The sequence below is a fragment of the Callorhinus ursinus genome, unplaced genomic scaffold (genome assembly GCF_003265705.2).
Source record: "Callorhinus ursinus isolate GAN/ISIS: 27379988/994484 unplaced genomic scaffold, GSC_fseal_2.0 scaffold38, whole genome shotgun sequence".
Taxonomy (NCBI): Eukaryota; Metazoa; Chordata; class Mammalia; order Carnivora; family Otariidae; genus Callorhinus; species Callorhinus ursinus.
The window spans coordinates 5,848,852-5,870,549 of record NW_027397100.1 but is presented as its reverse complement, the minus strand read 5'-3'; the positions used below and the strand labels follow the sequence as shown (position 1 = coordinate 5,870,549).

The following is a 21,698-nucleotide window of genomic DNA, read 5'->3' as shown; positions in this document are numbered from 1 at the left end:
CCCTTGTCTGGTAGACCCTAGAAGCACAAATAATGCTGACCGAGTCTACTTCAGCATTTAGTTTTGCCTGTTTTCCCTTCCATCTCTGGGCCCTAGCTGCACCTCCTCTCCAGTCCTGCCATGATTTCTGTCTCTCTCTCACACCCACCTCTCTGCTCACACCATCAAGCAGTCCCCGGGGCCTGCACAGACTGAACCAAAGGCTTAGACACATGGCAGTTGGGGGGTCAGGGAGAATGGCTTTCTGAGATAAGCCTGGAAAGGGGGTGGCCTTAAGTGCACAGTCACTAAGTGAAAGTAGCCCATCTGAAAGGACTATATACTGCATGGTTCCAACTGTATCACATTCTGGAAAAGACGAAACATGGAGACAGTAAAAAGATCCGTGGCTGTCAGGGGGCTCAGGGGAGGAAAGGAGTTATAGTGGGAGCACAGGAGATTTTTTGGGCAGTGGAAGTATTCTGAATAATACAGATAATGGTGGACACATGCATGATACATTGGTCCAAACCCATAGAATATACAACATTACAAGAGTGAACCCTAATGTCAATTACAGACTTTGGGTGTTGATGACGTGTCCCAGGTGGGTTCACCAATTGTGACAAATGTACCCGTCTGGGGACGGATGTTGATGTTGAGAGAGGCTTCCTTTTAACCGGGGATGTGGGAAGTCTGTATGTCCCGCTCAGTTTTTCTATGAGCTTCAGACTATTCTCAAAAGTTATTTTAAAAGGAAAAAAAGGAGTCTTTCAGTACCTTGGTCCAGAGCACATGCCGTAACCAGGTTAGAGGAACAGACCTCCTGGCAGGGGTGAGGGAGGGCCAGAAATGAAGATACAGTCTGACTCCTGATGGCAAAACCAGGAATGCCAAGAGAAAAGGTCCAACCAGAAGCTGAAGGGAACGGCACTGGGCTTAGAATGCCCTTGCCCTTAGCCGTAGTCAGCCAGCCAGCCCTGCTCTGGCAAAATCAAGCCCTTCAGGATAGAACATTCCCAATCTTTTCACTCTCAGGCCCTGCTGGACACCTTCACCTCTCTTTATTCACTCTTTCTTTTCCTTCCACCGCAATATGCTCAAATCATCCAAAACTTTCCCTTTATCACTGAGCCTCCCTAATTAAGCTAACATTATTAGAAGGTTGAGAGGGAGGAAAAAAAAAAAAAAACCCTCCCAAATTCTCTTTGCATTTCAGTAGCTCTTTAATATGCGAGGCAACAAGAGATGAGCTGCTCCTAATTGCCAGTCCCTAGAGTAGCCAGTCAGAAAATGAATTGATGCGTTTTTTCCTTATGAACAATGCATGTAGCACAAATTGCGGTGGCCGTCACCAGAGATTTAATTACAAAATATCATTACTTTCACACATCATTTCAGATTTGGCCTGATCAAATCAAAGTTAGGGCAAGAGGGAAAGAAAACTGCACTCTTTGCAGGGTCATTCATCCAGGGGTGGCTGCAAAGCCAGGGTGGATCAGCATAGTGGAAATGCCCCTGGGGCCACTGCAGAGAAAGCCTCTGCCGGAGACATGCATGGAAAAGGAGGTTCCCGGGGTCCCAAGGTTCTGCAAAGAGGAGGCTGTGGGAGGGTCCCCGGGGCATGGTGAGGACTCCTCAAGGGACAGATCAGATGCAGAAGCACCACGACCCTGCCATTCAGAGGCTCTAGCCCAGCTCTGCTCATCGGTGGCTTGAAGCAACTCATGTCTCCAGTTCTTTCCTCCCACAAATGTTTCTTGAGCATCTCATGTGTGCCTGAGGCTGCAAAATAGTAAGCCGATGCATGTGGTCTCTGCCTTCATGGGAGGCATACTGTGCTTGGAGAAACAGATGTACATCAAAATAGTCACAGAATAGTTGGGGGGGACGGGAGGGGTAGGGGAGCCAGACTTCCTGAGTCTACATCCCTGCTTCAGCATGTCAAAGCTGGGTGAGCATGACTAAGTCACTCAGCCTCTTGGTGCCACAGCTTCCTCATCTGTAAAATGGAGCTCATGCCAGTACTTACCTTATAGTGGTGTTAAGGATGAGATGATTTAATACTTACAGCACACTGGGAACAATGCCTGGGAAGCTCCATGTTAAGTGTTTGGTAAATAAATACAAATTAAAAATTGCAACAGTAAGAAGCAGAATGGAGTATCCTGAAAGGCTATGAATAGGAGGATTCAACCTAGTCAGGAAAGATGGGAAAAGGTTGAGTTGAAATATGAAGAAAGGGGAGACATTAGTTCATGGAAATACTAAAGAGTGTTCTTAGAGTAGGAAAGCAGCACGTGCAAAGACCCTGTGGCTGGAGGAAACATTTTAAGGACAAGGTACTGAAGAAAAGGCCAATGTGGTTGGAACATGGTGCAGACTAAAGATAAAGAAGCTGGCAGGTCCAGTCCACGTAGAGCCTTGTAGGTCGTGGTCAAGAGTTTGCACTATAAAAATTACCCATGTGCACTGGAATCTTAAAAGTATTATTTCTCATTTGTTGCAAATGAGGCCCCAGTTTTTTGTTTTGAATGTTCATGTTTATATAAAAGATATTTACTTCAATTATTACAGCTAAGATGCTAGTGTAGAATAATAATACACAGCATGAATTTCATACAGTGATGTTGCTTCTCTGTAGCATGTAGAGAGCATTTTAGTGCTAAGAACAAACATTGTGTGGATAACCAAAGTTGTGATAGATTTATTGCCAAATGTGGTCCCAATCCCCCCCTCCTTATATCCACATCCCTCACAATGTGACCTTATAGCCACTCCCAACAAGGGATGAAGTCCATTTCTCCACTCCTGGAATCTAGGCTGGCCTCGAGACATACTTTGCCCAACAAAATGTGCTGGAAAGTGACATCACGCCCGTCCGGAGTCAGACCTCAAGCAGCCTTGCATGCTTCTACCTCTTGTCTTAGAACACTGCTCAGCCACCACTAAAACTAGTTCAGCATCGCCTGCTGGGGGAGGAGAGACCACAGAGAACGAAAATGAGCCATCCCAACCAAGGCCATTCTAGATGAACCAACAATCAGCTGACATGGAAGGAGCTCCCCGTTGAAAGGAGGAGAAATGCTCAGTCAAACCTAGCCAGGATCAGCCAACCATAAGCTGACCCACAGAATTATGAGTTAGATCAATAGTTGTTGTTTTAAGCTGCTAAGTTTGAGAATGGTTTGTTACACAGCAGGAGCTAACTGATATACACACTTGGTAGGCGAGGGAGTTGGGCATCATGAGAAGGTGGCGGGGGGGGTGCCTATAACACAGTGCAGTGCTGACACACCCAAGATATGCATGGAGCAATGGGAGCACCTGGGAGGGAAGAGTGAGTTCTGTAGGAAAGAGCTGCTGTCAGAGGAGACTTTCTGGAAGAGAAAAAATGAGCACATGTTTGTGCAGGGAGAGCAGGTGGGAGAAGTCCACCAGACAAAAGAAAGAACATGAGCAAAAGCAGGAAATCATAAAAAGGGGCGGCGTTTGGTCAAGAGCAGGGGAACTTCAGGCTCTTCGGGGACATGCAAGGGGGCAGAGCTAAAGGTGGGGCACCCAGCTAAGGTGCACCCACCAGGAAGGAGGCATCCCTGCCGTGGTTGCAGGACATGAGGTGAGGGGCTTGGACGGGGGGGCTCCAGGACAAGTAGAAGCAGAGCTGGAGGGATAAGGGGCAAGCACAGCTCCTCCATCAGACCCACACAACTCCTGGAATTGCTCTAGGTCACAAGGGTGTCCTGGACCAACCACAAGACAAGACCATTTCCCCCACCATGTGGCCTTGGACAGATCTGTCCCGTCTGAGCCTGGTTTCCACAGCCTGGCCTCCCAGAGGTTCTTCCTAGGAGCTCATGAAATGACATCTGGGGAGGTGCTTTGTAAACTAGAAAGCCCAGGTACTTGGACGGGGTGGGGTTATTCTCGTCCTCCTTCTGAGCATTTTCTTCAGTTTTATCCAGAAAAGGAGGTTTTCCCAGAAAACTGTGCATCAGTTGGTATCCCACAGGGAACAGGTATGGTAATTGAGGGGAGTATAATTTTTTTTTTTAAGCGAGCAGGGTACCGGAAGACCAACCAGGATAGCACCATGCCCCAAGGATGGCAGCAGTGGGGAGAGCCAAGGGACAAGAGAAGGGGAGCAGTTACTGGGACAGGAAGGAGGAAGGGGAAACTGGCAGCAGCCATAGCTCCTGTCACCACCACGGTAGGGAAGACGTTGGAGAAATAAATGCCCCAGCGTCCTGCTCTTCCCACCTTCCAGTCTCCAGCCAGAACTTCTCACAGGTTGAACCCACCCAGAAAATGGATGGCAAGAAGGTCCATGAATGCAGTCCCTAACGGGTCAGCCGCCCAGGGTTAGAGCAGGGGAGAAAGTGGACAGTGACCCTGGGGGGACCTGGAAGACGTCCAGCACCACCTCCATAGAGGATAGGTGGGCTGTGGGAGAGGAAAGCAGACTCTCCAAGATCAGCCACAACAGCGGCCAGGGACAGGAGTACCACTCTTGCATCCAACCCCTTCTCCTTCTGGCCTCATCCCAGTGGTTCTCAAAGTGTGGTCTGGGAACCCCTAGGGGTTCCTGAGATCTCTTCAGGGCGTCCACAAGGTCAAGCCTAGTTTCCTATTCATACTAAGATGTTGTCCTTCTACTTTCCTTCACTCACAAGTGTACAGTGGGAACTTCCAAAGGCTACTTAGGTGAAGAAGCCATAATCCCCTGAAAAGGTTACTAAAACACCCTCCCTTTCCCAACTGCGTATTTGAAAGAGGCATTCTTCATGCGTTTAAACCAAAATAACTTATCACAACAGATCAAATGCAGAAGCAGATATGAGAACCTAGCGGTCTCCTGGTAAGCCGGAAATTTTTAAATTTGCAAAAACATAAGAAAATGCCACTTTTCTCAGATTTTCCTTGTTTGGGAAAATAGAGATATTTTCTGTCGAAAATGTGATTTACACTGACAATGTAATAGGTTGGTTATTGTTATTATAAGTGCACATTTGTCTAACTTTCCGTTTTAATTTCTAATACAGTAAATATTGATAGATACAGACCACATAAGCAGAAGCTCTTTGGGAATCCTCACTAATTTTTAAGTATGTACAGGGGTCCTAAGACCATGAAGGAAGACCCGCGGCTCTTTCGGGTTCCCAGAACAACTACGTATGCCAACTACACTAACTATAACCAACCTATACCAACTAGACAAACTATAACTATGGCTGCCCACCTCCTGTTAGGGAGGCTCAGAGACGGGGCCACAGCCCCTCCCCCCCGGGGCTCACACAGCTGGTGAGTGGTACAGCTAGAATTATAATCCGGGCACACACTCTCTCCCCCCACCGCCCATGCAGCAGGCCTTGGGGGGGGAGAGTGAATGATGGCACAGCATCTGGCTTCTGCCATCTCCTCCAAGGAGGGAAAATGACAGGGATTGATTGATCTCAATGATCAGCTATAAATGGTCCCTACATGTGGCCATGTTAATCAGCTTCTACCAGCCAGGATCTGACCAGTCTGAAAGGTTTATGGCAACAATGTGGTGCTGATTTATTTCTCCTTAATAAAAAAGTGATCAAGTGAAACCTGCATCTATCATTCTATTTATCACCCGGGGTGATTTATTAACTAATTACACTTGCAGTGGCCGCTGGCTCTGAGCATGGACAACGTGGGGAGGTGGGGTCAGCGTGGCCATCGGTACTGCCCTGGACGTGCCCACCGCCCTCTGCTGCTAGCCTCGCCACGCACGCACGCACAAGACGGGGCTCCCAGACTCAGGTGTCGAGGCTCTGAGAGAAGGGGGAGGAGGAGAAAGGGAGAGGGGTGAAATGGAAGGGCTGCCTGGTCCCAGCCATTTACACCTTGTCCCTGAAGAAGAAGTGCAGCAAGCCGATCTGCTTCCCCATCTTCCTCCTGGCTCTCTGGAGGGAAAGGGAGCCTTAAGGCAAGATCTGTAGGGCACTGATGGTTTGGGGAGAAGAAAGATGAAAAGCCAACAGCCCAAAGAGGAGATCTCAGGCTAGTGGGGCACTGCCAGAGGACCCCCCTTCCCCCCTTGCTTGTTGCCCCAGGTGGGGTTGCAAGTAAAACACAAGTCTGAATCTCAGAAAAACAATGAATAATTGTTTAGTGCAGGAATGTCCCAAATATTGCATGGATGTCCTGCCAAATCTGGCAGCCCCATGCCCAGGGCCGTGAGGGAGCTGGTAGGGTGTGCAGCTGACGAGACCTGCAAGAAAGCCCAGGGCCCAGGGGCGCCTGGGTGGCTCAGTCGGTTGAGCGTCCACTCTTGGTTTCAGCTCAGGTCACGATCTCAGGGTTGTGGGATGGGGTCCTGTGTTGGGCTCCGCAGTCGGGGGCGGGGGGTGTCTGCTTGTCCCTCTCCCTCTGCCCCTCCCCCAGCTCGCTCTCGCTCTCTCTCTCTAATAGATAAATAAAATCTTTTAAAAAAAGAGAAAGAAATCCGAGGGTCCGTAACCATGGCCAGCCTCACTCTGCCCACCTGTTCTCCACCCACTATGTGTCCCTGGATCCTGAGGGCCTCCCCCTGGGATCTCCAGGAGGCCGTGACTTCCCAGAGCCGGTGGGCAAACCATTCAACCTTGCCAAGCCTTATCTGTAAAATGGGCCCCCCCCATCCTGCCCCTGGCCTTCCCCCAGGGGCTACACAGAGCCGGTGGGGTGGATGAGTCTGAACGGCTCTTCCATGAGGGTCCATGGCAGCAGGGGCTGTCACGGGGGTGTCAAGGCTAGGTTCCCATCCACCCTGAGAGGGTCAGGTTCCTTTTAGTCCTCTTGGGGAAATAACAGCTTTATTAATTACAAACTTTTTTATTGTTATCTTTCCTGAAACTTTGGGTTTGTGGTGGGAAAAGTAAGAAGCTAAGTCGGCACAGCCTTTGTGGAAGAACACGGTGTAGCTAAAATTGAAAATAAAATTAAATTTGAAGTAAGTGTAAGCCATGCTTCTTGCACGCAGAAGTTTCAGATGAGTACTTGGAAGTCTACCAACCAACAACCAGCACTTTGGCAAAGCCATCACCCTCCCAGCGTCTAAAGAAGGAACCACTCCACTCACACAGGCTGTGTGAACCAGGGTGTTCCATTAATCCAAAAACATCAGAAGCACTCTGAAAGCTGTCAAGACAGAATTAGGCAAGTGGACAGTGATACCGTCAGACTTTGCTGGAGTAAAAAGAGGGAAGAGATATCTACTAACCTGCCAAGATGTGCATGATACATTGCTTTCAGAAGAAAAGCAAGTTGAGGAAATTCTAGAGCAGGTTTCTCAACCTCATCACTACTGACATTTGGGGCCGGATAATTCCCTGCTGTGGGGCCATCCTGTGCACTGCAGGATGTTAGGCAGCACCCCAGCCTCCACCTTGGATGCCAGGAGCTGTTGCCCTATATGTCATGATGGCAAAAAAAATGTCTCTAGACACTGCCAGAGGTCCCCTGGGGGGAAAAGTCACCCCTGAGTGAGAACCGCTGGTCTAGATGGCATCAGGAATGTTTATGTGAGCAAAAGCAAACACCTAACCTAGTATTTCTAGAGGAATTTAGGTAAGTTTCCGGGGGCATAGAGAGAAGTCTGGATGGCGAGTTCCTAGACAAGGAGCTGGGGTTGCCTCTGGGGAGTGGGCGTAGGGGAGGATCACGGGGGACCGTCACCTGATGTTTTATCGGCATGTTTGCCAATGACAGGAGAGGAAAGGAGGAAGGGAGACAGGGAGGAAGGGAGGAAGGAAGGAAGGATGAAGGGGTGGTAGGGAGGGAACCCCAGAAGCCAGGTCTGGCTGAGGTGCTGTGGGAGTCCTCTCTGGTCCTCGATGTCCTCAAATTGAAATAAGGGGCCGCACAAGCCCCTTGGCCCTCTTCAGCCAGCAAGCTCCAAGGTGACCCGGGCCCCTCCTTCCCACACCCCCAGCGGTTTTACAAAAGAAGCCTGAGGTCTGGCTCCCTCTCAGCAGCTCTAACTGATTGCACCTGCTGGGGGAGGCGGGGAGGACGGGCTCTGGTCAGCCACGCAGCTCCAAGCTGAGGACTTGATCGGGCTTGATTAAATAATTACACAGAGCCCACTGAGTAATCACGCCGTCTCAAGAAGCAAGAAGCACCTTCAGAGGGAGGCCCCATTAGTGATGTGGGGGCGTGTGGGTGAGCACGTCCGCCTCTTGCCTATGATAAAATTATTATCATAAGGCCTCATGTGCAAAACGCATCCATCTCCCCATCTCATCGATTGCCTCCCAAACCCGGGGGTACAGTGTAATCCCCGTTTGACACACGGCTAAAGAAACCGAGGCTCAGAGGGCTTTGGGGCTGGCTGAAGAGCCCACCAGGAGGGCTCCATGTGACCCAGGAAGTCCACGCAGAGCCAGGATAGGGCTCAGGACTGAAAGATCCGAAGAGAAGTTGGGGTTTTGTTACTCAATGTTTTCCATTTTGGTTTGTTTTGTTTCCCCACTAGGATTATTTCTCTCCTTCTAATGTTGGAAAACAAATCGCAAACCATGTGAGCCTTCCCAAAATCTGTTGCTGCCAAGAGAACAGCCCCGTGTTGTGGGGTGAGAAGGGGAGCCCCACTGCAGCCGCCCATGTGCCCCCCAGGCCGAGGGGGTGCTGCTGGATGGTGGGGGGGCCCAGACCAGTCTTTAGTGAGCCACCCCCTCTCCGGTATAAAGGCCACAAGCAGGGGGCGAGGGGAGACAGGCATTAAGACCCCAGCACCCTTCCCAGCCAAGGGTCTGATTTAACTGGGAAGAGAAGCAAAGAGCTAGAGGTTACTTTGTGGGGTTCTCTGGCCCAAAGGGAGATGCCCACTGCCTGCCCCCTTGCTCCTCCTGCTACCTACAACCAGCCCCACTGGAGCAGCCCAAATTCATTAATAATGATTAGTCTCTCCTGGAAAAGAAGCGTGCAATCAAAGGGCCATTAAAATTAAGTGCTGGAGGAGCAGGTGGGGGAGGGGACGGGGAGGGGGAAGGGGAGGAGGGGGATGGGGAGGGGGAGGGGGAGGGGGAGGGGCGGGCAGAACTGGGCAGGAATCTCTGCTGGACTCCGACATCTTGCTGCAAGACCTTGGTTGGGTACCGTCTCACCTTGCTGCTGAGACTTAGTTTCCCTATCTCTGAAATGGAGGGGCAGTTGTGACTACGGTGTCGGGGGTAATGTGCATGGAAGCACCCGGTGGAGAGGCGTTAACATTGGCTGACCATGATAGGAGGCTCCGGGCACCATGACCTTGTCGGGGAGTTAGTGGAAGGGGAGGGGTGACGTCACCCGCTAGCCAGAGTCCTGAGCAGCCCCTGCTCACTGTCCTGCTGCCCGCATTCTGGTCCCTGGCCTCTGGATAGGAACAGCAGAGGCATCCAGAGCAGCAGGGCAGAGGAAGGGAGGGGAGGGGAGGAGATGGAGAGGGGGCCAGGACACCCCTAGACCTTGGAGGAGGCTGGGTCAGACAGGGCTTCCCAGCCACTTGACAGCCACTCGGCCCCCCGCTCCCCGCCAGCCCTCTAGTTTCTGGGGAGGTCTCAGGGTGCAGAGAGGAAGCCCCAGTGCCCCCCACCTACCAACTGACTCTCAGAGTGCCCTGGGTGACCAGAGACCAGACAGAGCCCTCCGTGGGGCACCGGGACACCCAACATGGAGCCCCCTGCACGGCAGCTGGGAAGTACACCCTTCTTTCTCAAGGAACAAAGAGAGGAAGCAAAAGAAGTAGCCTCTCGGGCCCACGCCTTCCTTGGGAGAAGGCAAGATGCCAAAACTGCAGATGTGCTGATCCCTGGGTTTGTGTGGACTTCTGATGCCTTCTGAGGACAGGAAACGAGATTTTTACAAAGACCCCTCTCCTGGGCCAAGCGCTCAACCTTGTTACTTCATATAACAACCACAAGGACACCACAAGGATGATATTCGTCATTCCTGGTTTACAGAGGAAGAACTCAGCAAGGCGTGCCCGAAATCCTGCGTCTGGGACAGTTATGGTGCCAAAGCCAAGACTCAAGGCCGGGAGCATCAGGGCCTGAAGGGCTGCTTCTCCCACTCTCCACTTGGCAGCCAGCCCCTCCTCCACCCCGGCTCCAGGGATCAAGGCGGTGTGGGTTGGAGGGAGCTTCACGTGGGGACAGCCCCCCACTTCCCTGTGTGACCAGCCATGGCTCTCATAGGTTTGAGTCACACCATCCTCCCCAAAACCCCAGAAAGCCAGGGCTCTTGTGCCCATACTCCAAGGTCGAGCGATGTCCTAGGGACAATGGACTCAACTTGACAGCCTGTAAAGTCTGCAGGGGCGGGGTCTGGCCTCGCTCCCCCCCCCGCCCCCCGGCCCCCACTGGCACGGTGCTGGGATGGAGAGACTGATCAATAAATACATGATGGGTGGAAGGGGGCTCGGTCACAGGAGGCAGGGACGACAGGTTACACAGCAGGGGAGGCTCTGGGCGAGAGGCGGCATCCAGAGCCAAACAGCAGGGCTCAGGCCAGTCCTGCTTGGCCACTTCCTACGTGCAAGTTGAATGTGTCTCTGTGTCGATTTTCTTACCTGAAAATGACAGTAATAATAGTTCTTATCAGCTAAGGCTCTTCAGAGAAGCACGTGAGTCACCGCAGCCTGGCAACTCGTGAGAACTCTCTACCACTGTGGATGGGCAGAGGACTGGCGGCCCTAAGGCTCTGGGGCTGGCCCACAGCCTGGCCCCAAGCTGTCCTTATAAGGCCACCCGCGGTGGTCAGACTCCACACATGCACAAGACTGAGAGTGAGTCCGTCAACTTTGCTCCCCAGGCATCTGATGGGTCGTACCCTAGTCCCCACCCCCAGCTGTCCACAACTTTGCATCTGGACTCCCCAGTCCCCTCGCGTCTGGCAGGCCCCCACCCAGAGGCCAGAGGCTTTGGGAGACCTACCCTGCCAGGGTCTCCAGCCTGGGATAGTGAGCTCCTCAGCACTGAGAGGTTACAACAACGGCCGGCTGGCCACCTGGAAACCTCTACAAACAGGATTCCGCGTGGGAGGGGGTCTGGAGACCCCTCGGAAGCTTGGAGAGCTGATGGGCTGAGCGTCACCTTTGCGAATGATCATACCGCCACCTGGTGGTGGTATTGGGGATGGCCCAGCAGGCCCCGGAGGGCAGCGCATCCTCCAGGCCGCCCCCGACCCACCCCCACTCTGCCCCCCACACTTCGATGAATTGTTTTCATATCATTGAAGTCTAACAACACTCCAAAGAAGGGATTGTTATCCTTTTCACAGATGAAGACACTGAGGCCCAGAGACACAAAGTTACTTGCCCAAAGTCACACAGCTGGCCAGGATTTGAGCCTTACATTTACAGCCTTCCCTCCTAATCGCTAAGCCTTGAGGGATTCAGGGAGAAAGAAAACAGACACTCCCCCCACCCTGGTCTCCTGAAGCTCTAACAGGGGAAGAGAAATCACAAACTTACTTCTTAGGTGCTCTCTGTGCACTTGGTGCTGGGCCAGGTACCAGGGATGCCATGTTGAAGGTGGCCAGGATCCCTGGCTGAATGAACTTTGCGAGGAAGATGAAAGTTAATCAAATGATCACACAAATAAATACACAGCAGTGACAAAAGATGTGAAGGATAAGTATGGGTTCTAAAACCAGACATCCGGGTGCCTACCTGGCCCGGGGGTCCGGGGAGTCTTCCCTGGAAAAGTGAGGTATGGAGCTGAGATTTGAAAGATGGCCGGGCCTTACCCAGGCAGAGAGACATTCATTTTTTTCATTGGCAAACCAATGTGTCACACACCCACGTTTTCACTTTTTGCTACACATATATCAACCCATAACTAATACACTGAAAATATGCTTGTGCAACTTTGTAACTCCTTATTGCTCTTAAGATGTTTACATGTCAATACATAGAACCATTTGCTTCAACCAAGGAGGCTGTCATACCATTGGCATCGGCCACATGCACTGCAGTGTATTTATCTTTGTCCCGCTGATGACACTTGATAGGTTTCCAAATTTTCACTCCTACAAACGGCCAACATCCTCCAAGCGCATGCGTCTCAAAGTGCACGCATGTTTGAGCTCCCCTGAGGTATGTGACCGTATTCTTTCAAAGACATTTCAACATCATTTTGATGGGAGTGAAAAAACAAGTTTCTATTCATGAAAAATTTATACAAAAACACATTCATTTACTACTTCATTTACCCTGGCTGAAGCCAAGTTAAGGTTCTGGAAAACATTGGCCAAAATGTTTCCCGCGTTTCTGTAGACCTCATTCTTTCTTCTCTTTCCATCTATAATTTGTCCAAGAGAGACAACTGCTTGGAGACATACTTAATGGGTTTCAAATAATTTTTTTAAGTCACTTGTTTCGTAAACAAGCCAACCTTTGCAAGCCTGAGTTCAGGACTTCAGCTGAGTACTGTGGCTTTCAGTTTGGTAGGGGTTGGTAGCACCCACCTCCCCCACCCACCCTTGCCCCCTCACCTCCCCACCCCCTACCGCGGCTATACCATGTGGCCTGCCCATGGTTTAACACCTAACCTAAAGATAGGTGGTGCCTGGGAGGAGGGCTCATGCTGCCATTCAAGCATTTGCACAGTGCCCAGTCTGTGAGCAGGTACATGGGAAAACCTGGAGTTAACCAGCACCATATTTCCTGTTGATCCCCATCATGTGTTATATCCCCTAAGCATGGCTCTAGGAGCATGCATAAACTCCATATTAGAGGTTTCTAGAGTGTCAGGTGTGAGGGAGACCTTGAGACCATGGTGGTGGGAAGCAGGGGATGGGAGTTTGGGGGATGAGGGGTGACAGCCCCTTTTCTGCAATTGCCCCTGATTCTCAGAGCTGTGGTGAAACCTGGACAATATTAGACTACCGAAGGGTGAAAGAGATTCCGTGGTTAGGCCTTACCAGATTCATTCACTGGGCACTCTACTGTCTACTCTGTCAGGAGCTGAGCTCAGCTGAGCAAGGCTGAACAGAAAGTCACACCCCAGGAGCCAGGGCATCAGATCCAGAAGCAGTTTCAAAATCTGCCACCAGGTGGAAGCACAGTTCCTGGCCCGGGTCTCTCACTGACTTGAGGGTCCACTGAGACTCTCAGATCTGCATCCAGACGGTGCCTTGTGGTTCCACAGCGTGTCTCAGCTGTGTCGTTCATTCTGGGTCCCCCTGGGCCCATCACAAAAACCCTTTAGCTGGATAAGATACTACAGTCAGCTGATGCACAGAGGATCTCCTGTGTCCCTGAGAGTCTGCTCCAAAGGAACCTGTTCTGCTCCATCACTTTGGAAGCGTAGGGCAGGGCTACCGGACAGCCCAGGAAAACCCAGGAGTCAACATGAGGAGGTTCACGCCAGTGAGGACTTCCAGAGTCCAACAAAGGATACCTACTCCCTGCCCTGGTTTCTGTCCCTTCCCCTGGGGCCCTAAGGCCTTGAACCTAGCCCAGCTTCACTCCCACAAACAGTGGTGGTCTTCCCTGTGGCCCAGCAGGGGACCCGGCAGCTCAGCCCTAGGGAGGTAGACAGAAGCCTAGAAGTCAGTGGCCGCATCCCAAGGCCTACCGTCTTCTCTGCCCACTATTCCAGGCAGCCCTGATCTCATTGGCCTCAGACCCCTACACCCTATGCACCAGCACAGGAGGGCCCTACGTGAGGCTCTCCATCTCTGAACCAGCACCGATTCATCTGATGGCCACTGGGATACTGTCTCCGGCCTCACTTCCAGCCCTTGGCATCCCCTTCCCCAGTCAGGCAGACCAGGCTGTATGGAAAGGTGAGGAAGGACTAGCTGCAACCTGGAGAGAGCCTGGTTGGAAGCCCGAGGTCCGAGGCCTGAGGTCGGGCAGGTTCCCAGCTGCATGCTCACAGCTGCCTGCATGCATAATCCCTTCATCACATGCCTGCTGATTATAATCCCATGCCATGGATGCTCGTGATCTTTTACTGTCCTGTGCCCTCCTAACCAGGAAGCTCCAGAAAAGAAGGTGCCTTGTTCACCCATATAAGCCCTGCACTGAGCACAGCGCCTAGCACATAGCAGGTGCTCAGAAAGTAACTGGAATAAGTAAAAGAATAAACGGATATCTTCCCAGAAGGCATCCCATACTTCCCACAGTGATATCCCATTCTCCCTACCAACCTACTGAGTGGGTGCTGTAAATACCCCACGTTACAGTGTATTCATTCCTTATCGCTGCAGGAACAAATCACCACGAACTTGGTAGCTAAAACGACACAACTTTATTGTCTTACAGTTCTGGAGGTCAGGAGTCCAACACAGGTCCCATGGGTTGACATCGAGGTTTCGGCAGGGCTGGATCCCTTCTGGAGGCTCCAGGGGAGAACCCATTTCCCTGCCTCTTCCAACCTCTAGGGGGTGCCCACATGCCTTGGCTCCTGGCCCCTTTCCTCCATCGTCAAAGCCAGCAACGTCCCATTGCCCTGACTGAAGCCAGGAAAGAGTCTCTGCTTTTAAGGACTCGTGCGATGAGATTGGGCCCACCAGGGTCATTTAGGATCGTATCCCAATTTCAAGATATGTAACCTTAAGCACATCTACAAAGTTCTTTTCTCCAGGAGAGATAACATATTCACAGGTCCCAGAGATTAGGACATAGACATGTATTGGGGGATGTGGGGGCAAAGGGCGTTGTCACACCTAGCACACGTGGATTCAAAAACACAGGTGAATTAACTTGCCCACCCCTCCCAGCTCATGACTGGGGAAGTAGGGTTCAAACCAAAGTCTTTTGGACTGTAGAAGCTGAGCTCCTTCTCCCTTGTTGCCTTTCTTTGTAACCACCCAGGGTCTCTGGACCCCTTTTCAGAAACCAGAAGGGCAGGACCCATCAGCCCAGCCCCATAGAATAAATACCCACTTTTATTTATGGAGTGTTGTGTTGTTGTTGTTGTTGTTGTTTTTAAGTCATACTTGTCTAGGCAGTGAGAACATGTGCAAAAACTTTCATTTTATTTCCCTTTATGGACATCACATTAACATAAATACTTCCTTTTCATCTAGGGGAAGAAAGGATTAACCTACCTTATTGGCCAGGGTTGGGGGTTGGGCATGACGCTCCCACCACTGAATTTAAAGTGGCTTTTCTCTGCAATTACACAAATGGCCAGCAGATGGCGGGGCAGGCCCACAGCCGACTTCTCAGTCCCTGGGACCATCCCTTTTATGGGGTGTGGGGGTGGCAGGTGTAGAGGTCTTTCTCTTCTTTTCTCCAAAACCCATTCTAGGAGGAAATGCCCAGAGGAGTCCCAGCAGGGTGGAGCAAGGGCACAAAGTCCAGAGAGTCACCAAGCCTCAGGGCAGCCTGTCTGAGGGCCTGCACTACCCCATCCCCTGAACCAGGCACCAGAACCAGAGATCAAGCCTGCACAAGTTGAATGGCTTGGTCACAGGACAGCAGAAGAGAAGGGCAGCTAGTTTACAGGACACTTAAGATAGCCAGGTACCTTACATACTTTTTTACGCATTTATTATTTCATATCTTCCCTGTGGCCCAGCATGCGACCTGGCATTAAAAATAGTGAACTGGCTGGGAATAGTAGCAATGCCAGCATCATTTTTTAATCTCTCCAAATTTCCACATAAAAATAAGCAGGGCAGGGCGCCTGGCTGGCTCAGTCAGTGGAGTCTGCGCCTCTTGGTCTCAGCGCTGTGAGTTCAAGCCCCATGTTGGGCATGGAGCCTACTTAAAGAAAGAAAGAAGCAGGGCAAATCAGGAAAAACAAAACCCCCAGACATTTGCTTCAAAATTAGGTGGCAAAGGTGTCCCCGTGAACACCAAAAGATGAGTGGGGGAGCACAACCTCCAGTAGCTAACTGCATGTTATCTAGATGCCCCCGGGGACGGGGGGTGGGGGGGACGTTCCAGGGTTGGCCTCTGGCCCTTGGCACCCTATCTGCTGGCCAGCAGAGGGAAGCAAGGGGGTATCTGATGAGCCTAAGAAAAGCATGAAAAGACAATCTGAGAAGAGCAACCAGGACTGTGAGAGGTCTTGCCCTGTCCCATAGTAGGTGAGGTCAAGAGTCCTCCAGAAGGACTGAGGGGCTGGAGCTCTTCAGCCCTACAAACTGACCCACTTGGATTCCCTTCCAGGACAGGGTTCCCTACTGAGGGCAAATTACTTGGAACAGGATCAAAATGGAGGAGGATTAATCAAGACAATCAAGAGGAAGGAAGGAGAAGATCCAGATAAAAGTTGAAGAAGGAAATTGAGCCAGAAACTTCAAAACGCCAGCCACATATCTGTGGACACCATGTGAAAACAAGAGAGGGAGCTCATGAGGTTAGAAATGCCCACCCGAACACCTTCAGGTTTAGGAAGACTAATTTCACACAAGAGCAAACAACAGAAAAGTCTTGAGGTCAGATCCCATACAAATTTGGTTTAAGCCAAAGAAGAATCAAGAGCAAAATAGCATCTCTACAAAAAGTAAACACATTCCAGTAAGACATTGCTTGGGGACAGATCAAATCCATAACCTTCTATTTCAAAATTATCTAAAAGGCATTTTTTAATTATGCAAGAGATGAAAGAACAACATAAAATGGAATTAGAAAAATCTTATAAAGTGGCAAAAGTCAAGGAAGAATTAGAAATACAAAGATATAAATCTTTTTATTTTTTTAATATTTTATTTATTTATTTGACAGAGAGAGACCCAGCGAGAGAGGGAACACAAGCAGGGGGAGTGGGGGAGGGAGAAGCAGGCTTCCCGCGGAGCAGGGAGCCCGATGCGGGGCTCGATCCCAGGACCCCGGGATCATGACCTGAGCCAAAGGCAGACACCTAACCGACTGAGCCACCCAGGCACCCCGATATAAATCTTTTCAGGAACCAAGTCTAAAATAGAAAGAACACGAGAGCAAATTAACTCAAACTTAAGATAATGCTGTTTACAAATGCTGTTTGAATCAACAAGAAATGAAGAAAGATATTTTAAATATTTGAGAGAAAGGGACAAATATTGAAATCAGACAAAGAAGTTCCAACACACAAATAATGAGTCCCTGAAAAGAAAATCAAAGCAAGGGAACAGAACAAATACTAAAAACTATAATTCAAGAAAACTTATCAGAATGTTCAAAAATTGAAATTACATATTAGAAGAACATACTGCATACCTGAAAATACCAACCCAAAATAATCAGACATATTCAAGACATTTTAATACAGGGGCACCTGGGTGGCTCAGTCGTTACATGTCTGCCTTCGGCTCAGGTCATGATCCCAGGGTGCTGGGATCAAGCCCCGCATCGGGATCCCTGCTCGGCGGGAAGACTGCTTTTCCCTCTCCCACTCCCCTGCTCTCGCTAACTCTCTCTGTCAAATAAATAAATAAAATCTTTAAAAAAAAGAGACATTTTAATAGAATTACTGTTTTTGAGGAAAGAGATAAAGATCCTTCGGTCATCTAGGCAAAAATACTACTAATAACTGACTGATAAGGAAAATAAATTAGGTTGTTAACAGGTTTTTCAAGAGTAATGCTTTATGGCAAGAGAAAATGAAGTAACGTATTTAAGATATTCAAAACAGAAAAATGTAAGTTAATCGATTTATGTTCATCAAACTGACTTGTAAGTAAAATAGACTCAGACAAATTGTTACTGACTCAGTATATTGTTCTCAAGAGCCTTTCTCCTTTTTTAAGATTTTATTTATTTATTTGGAAGAGAGGAGAGAGAGACAGAGAGAACACAAGCGAGGGGAGGGGCAGAGGGGAAAGCAGACTCCCCACTGAGCACAGAACTCAACGCAGGCTCCATCTCACAACCCTGAGATCATGACCCAAGCCGAGATCATGACCCAAGCTGAAATCAAGAGTCAGCTGCTTAACCGACTGAGCCACCCAGACACCCCTCTCAAGAGCCTTTCCTGAAGAACCTACCGGAGAACAAGCTTCAGACAGCCTAAATGACTAGAAAGACAAAGGGGAGCTAGTGAATGTGAAATATACAGTTACTGGTAAAACTAAAGCTAAACTGGGATCAAAAGGCGGTAATGGTCAGGTGCTCTGACATGTAGCTATAAGACCACTATTAAAATACAGACAGCAGAGGCATCTGGGTGGCTCATTCTCTTAAGCATCTGCCTTCAGCTCAGGTCGTGATCTCAGGGTTCTGGGATCAGGCTCCATGCTCAGCAGGGCATCTGCTTGACAATTCTCTCCCTCTGCCCCTTCCCCTGCTCTCTCTCTCAAATAAACAAATCTTTTCTAAAAAAAATACAGAGGACATAGGCCAAGAAAAAAATGTTTTTAACTGGTCTCAGTAAGTACATTGGTGGTGGTATTACTTTTGTAATTTTGATACTATTGTGTGTGTAATATAGGATAAAGCAAATAAGCAATTATGAGATATTCTAATTCTCTTATCCCTTAGACCCCTCAGAGCCCAATTCTCAGGATGGAAGAAAGGAGAGATGTAATACAAAAAACATTAAGTAAAAATCCTAAACATGAACTGGAATTATCAGTATGAACACAGGGTTCTGTCTTCTTGGTTTCTGGCTGAAGGGTGTATGTGATAAAATATATTCATAACGAAACCATGAGGAATATACATCTCTAGCACCCAGAGAGTGGTTGTGAAATACCATTTTCCATTTTAAAAATAACAATAAAAGTTCTTCTTGGAGAAAACGCCGATTCCAGGTCTGGAGCAGAAAATGACAAGGTGAGTCTGGTACATGCTGTTGTACAGGAAGTAAGGCAGCTTCAGAGACATTGGGGTTATTTTGAAAGGACTCAAGAGCCAACTTGAAGAGGCGCTCACTGGCACAACGGAATGGGAGCATTTGAGCTTCAAAAAGAATAATACTTGGTTGATTATAACCATCAAGTGTGTTTAAGTCCTAGAATTCATAATGATATTGAAATCAATTGCTCTCCTTTGGAGGATGATAAAGAACCAATTTGTTCTCCTAAAAACTGGTAAATAAAGGGAAAGAACGAAGCATGTGCCCTGCCTTGTGTCCCCTCTGACTCTTTGTACCACAGAGTAACAAAGAGTCAATGAGGGGAGGTGTCTTTTTTCCAACAGTCTCCTTCCGATGGAAAAATGAAAAAGAAAGGATGAGACTGGAATGTTGCCACTTGCAACCCTCCATGAATGAATGGACTCACTGATAATGAGCATCAACACCTGCCAAAACAGAAAGAGGGACCACCCAACATTATGTGCCATCAGATGGAAGAACACAAGGCCACTGGCAATGTAGCCAAAGGGATTGAACATGAATCTGATCAAGCCACTGGACCCAGCCACCAACATGCAGGAAGCACAGAGGATGGGGGAACACATTGAACTGCACAGTGAGGACCAAGTCAATAAAATCCAGGCTGTGGGAAACTCTACAAGTCAGATGGAAGTCCTTCAACAAATAGCTTGTAAGGAAAAAGAAAAATTAAAAAAAGGTAGAGGGTGACCTGTGGATTAAAAGAGACCTCAAAGATGTATCATTTTACTTATTTTTTTAGAGATTTATTTGTTTGAAAGAGAGCACAAGCACTCATGCACATGAGTGGGGGGAGGGGTAGAGGGAGAGAATCTCAAGCAGGTGCCCCCCCCCCCCACTGAGCACAGAGCCCAATGCGGGGCCAATCCCATGATCCTGAGATCACGACCTGAGTTGAAACCAAGAGTTGGATGCTCAACTGACTGAGCCACCCAGGCGCCCCTTGTTGTCTTTTTTTAGTGGGCAAGTTTAAACAATAGTATCTAGGGATACATACTTAGGTGATAAAACAAAGTACTGCAAGAAAGTCATTACAAAAGTCAGGCTAATAGTTAACTGAGGGGGGGGGCGTGATAAAGGGGCTCAGATGGGGAAGGGACACCTGGAGGGAGTTGGGAAAGGGAGTGCTTGCAAAGTTTTATTTATTAACTTTGGTCACGGTTACAAAGATGCTTTCCGTGAGATATCTCATTAAACCATACATTTGTTCTGTGTGATTTTCTGTGCCCATGTTTACTTTACAATAAAGAATTAAAAAAAAAAAAAGACCAAAATGACTGACTGAATGAACAGCCCTAGAAGGTCTCACTGTTCTCTTTTGATGGATGACGAAGGGAAAACTCAGAGGAAAGAGGTTCTCCAAAGGCTACACAGCTGCTAAGCAGCCCAGCTGGGCTCCAAACCCCAGACAGTTTCACCTGCGCATTGACAAACAGTTGCAGACCCCTGCTGAGTTAATTGCAAACAGCTGAGTAAAACAGCCTGCCTTGAGGTTCATCCTTCCTGCAAGGGAGCAAGCAAGGGTGGGTGTAGGCGTAGTGAACAATGCTTGTCTTGACACCTCTTGGGGAATAAACTCAGCATGCCCCAGGACCCCTCCCTTACGCAGGGCCCACCCGCTCTTGCTCCAGTCTCAGAACAGGAAAATGTACTGGTCTGCACCTGACCATCTGATGAAGTTTCACTTCTATTTCTCAAACCCTCCCAGGTTATTCTGTCCCCTGGAAAGAAGGGAGGGTCTGGGAAAGATCCTGGCCTGAAACTAAGAGGTCAGCTTGACCTCTCCTTGATACCTCATCTGGGGAGGGGGCCATCAGTGAGGTGGAGCGGGGGTTGTGGGGGGGAGGGGAGAAGAAACTGTGTCTTCGGCTCTGCAGGCTAGAACCCCTCCCTTATCTACCTCGGTTTCTGGTGTCCCAGGCATTCAGTGCTTGGTGCCATAGAAAACAGGAGCACAGGGGCCCCTGGGTGGCTCAGTCGGTTAAGCAACCAACTCTTGGCTTTGGCTCATATCATGATCTCAGGGTTGTGAGGCTGGGCTCCGTGCTGAGTGTGGGGTGTGCGTGAGATTCTTTCTCCCTCTGCCCATCCCCGCCTCAAAAATTTAAAAAGAAAGCAGGAGTACAATACATGTTTGTTGAATGAATGAGTGAAAGAATGAATGAATTTGATATATCACTTTTTATTTATTTCACACAGAATCCAAGGCTCAACTAATACTTTTAAAATTACCATCTTTCGAGGGGCGGAGCAAGATGGCGGAGGAGTAGGAGACTTGGCTTTCCTCTGGTCTCAGGAATTCAGCTGAATAGGGATCAAACCATTCCGAACACCTACGAACTCAACAGGAGATCGAAGATAAGAAGAGTAACAACACTCTGAACAGAAAAGCGACCACTTTCTGGAAGGCAGGACGTGCGGAGAAGTGAATCCGAGGCGATATTCGGGAGGATAGACGGCGGGGGAGGGGCCTCCGTCGGCCGCTTCTGGCAAGTGCTAGAGCCGCGGAGCACAAAATCGGACCTTTTAGAAGCTGGTTCCGCTGAGGGACGTCGCTCCAGTGGCTAAGCAGGGGGTGGAACCCTCGCGGGACAGTGCCGTCTCAGGACCCTCGGGGTCACAGAAAGACCGGGGGTGCCTGAGTGCGGCAGAGCTCCCAGGGATCGGAGCGGGGAAGCCGGCTGCAGAGACGGAGCCGAGGCGCGGGCTCTCAGCTCGGGGTTGCCATAAACTGTGCTCCGCGGCCCTGTCGGGCCACTGCTCCTCGAGCAGGGACCCAACAAGCGGCAGAGCCGGGGAGACTCCCCTTCCTCCCCCGGGAGGAGCGGCGCGGGAGCCCACCGCAGGGCTCTGCTGGGTTTGGAGACTCCACACGGGGTCAGGTGCCAGAGATACAAACGCTCGATCACAGGCCGGGTGAGCATGGAGTGCGGCCAGAGACCAGGGAGACGGGAGTGA

At 49.7% G+C, this 21,698-nt stretch overlaps 1 long non-coding RNA gene across 1 annotated transcript in view; it reads right to left on the bottom strand.

The window, feature by feature from the left end:
* Window positions 1–5,587: 5,587 nt before the first annotated feature.
* Window positions 5,588–21,698, bottom strand: part of LOC141370558 (uncharacterized) — a 28,101-nt gene continuing 11,990 nt past the window's right edge. Inside the window, exons 2-3 of the long non-coding RNA XR_012374680.1 lie at window positions 11,441–11,526; window positions 5,588–10,537 (exon numbers count right to left, since the gene is read on the bottom strand). This is a non-coding gene — a long non-coding RNA (uncharacterized lncRNA). The remainder of the gene's footprint in view (window positions 10,538–11,440; window positions 11,527–21,698) is intronic.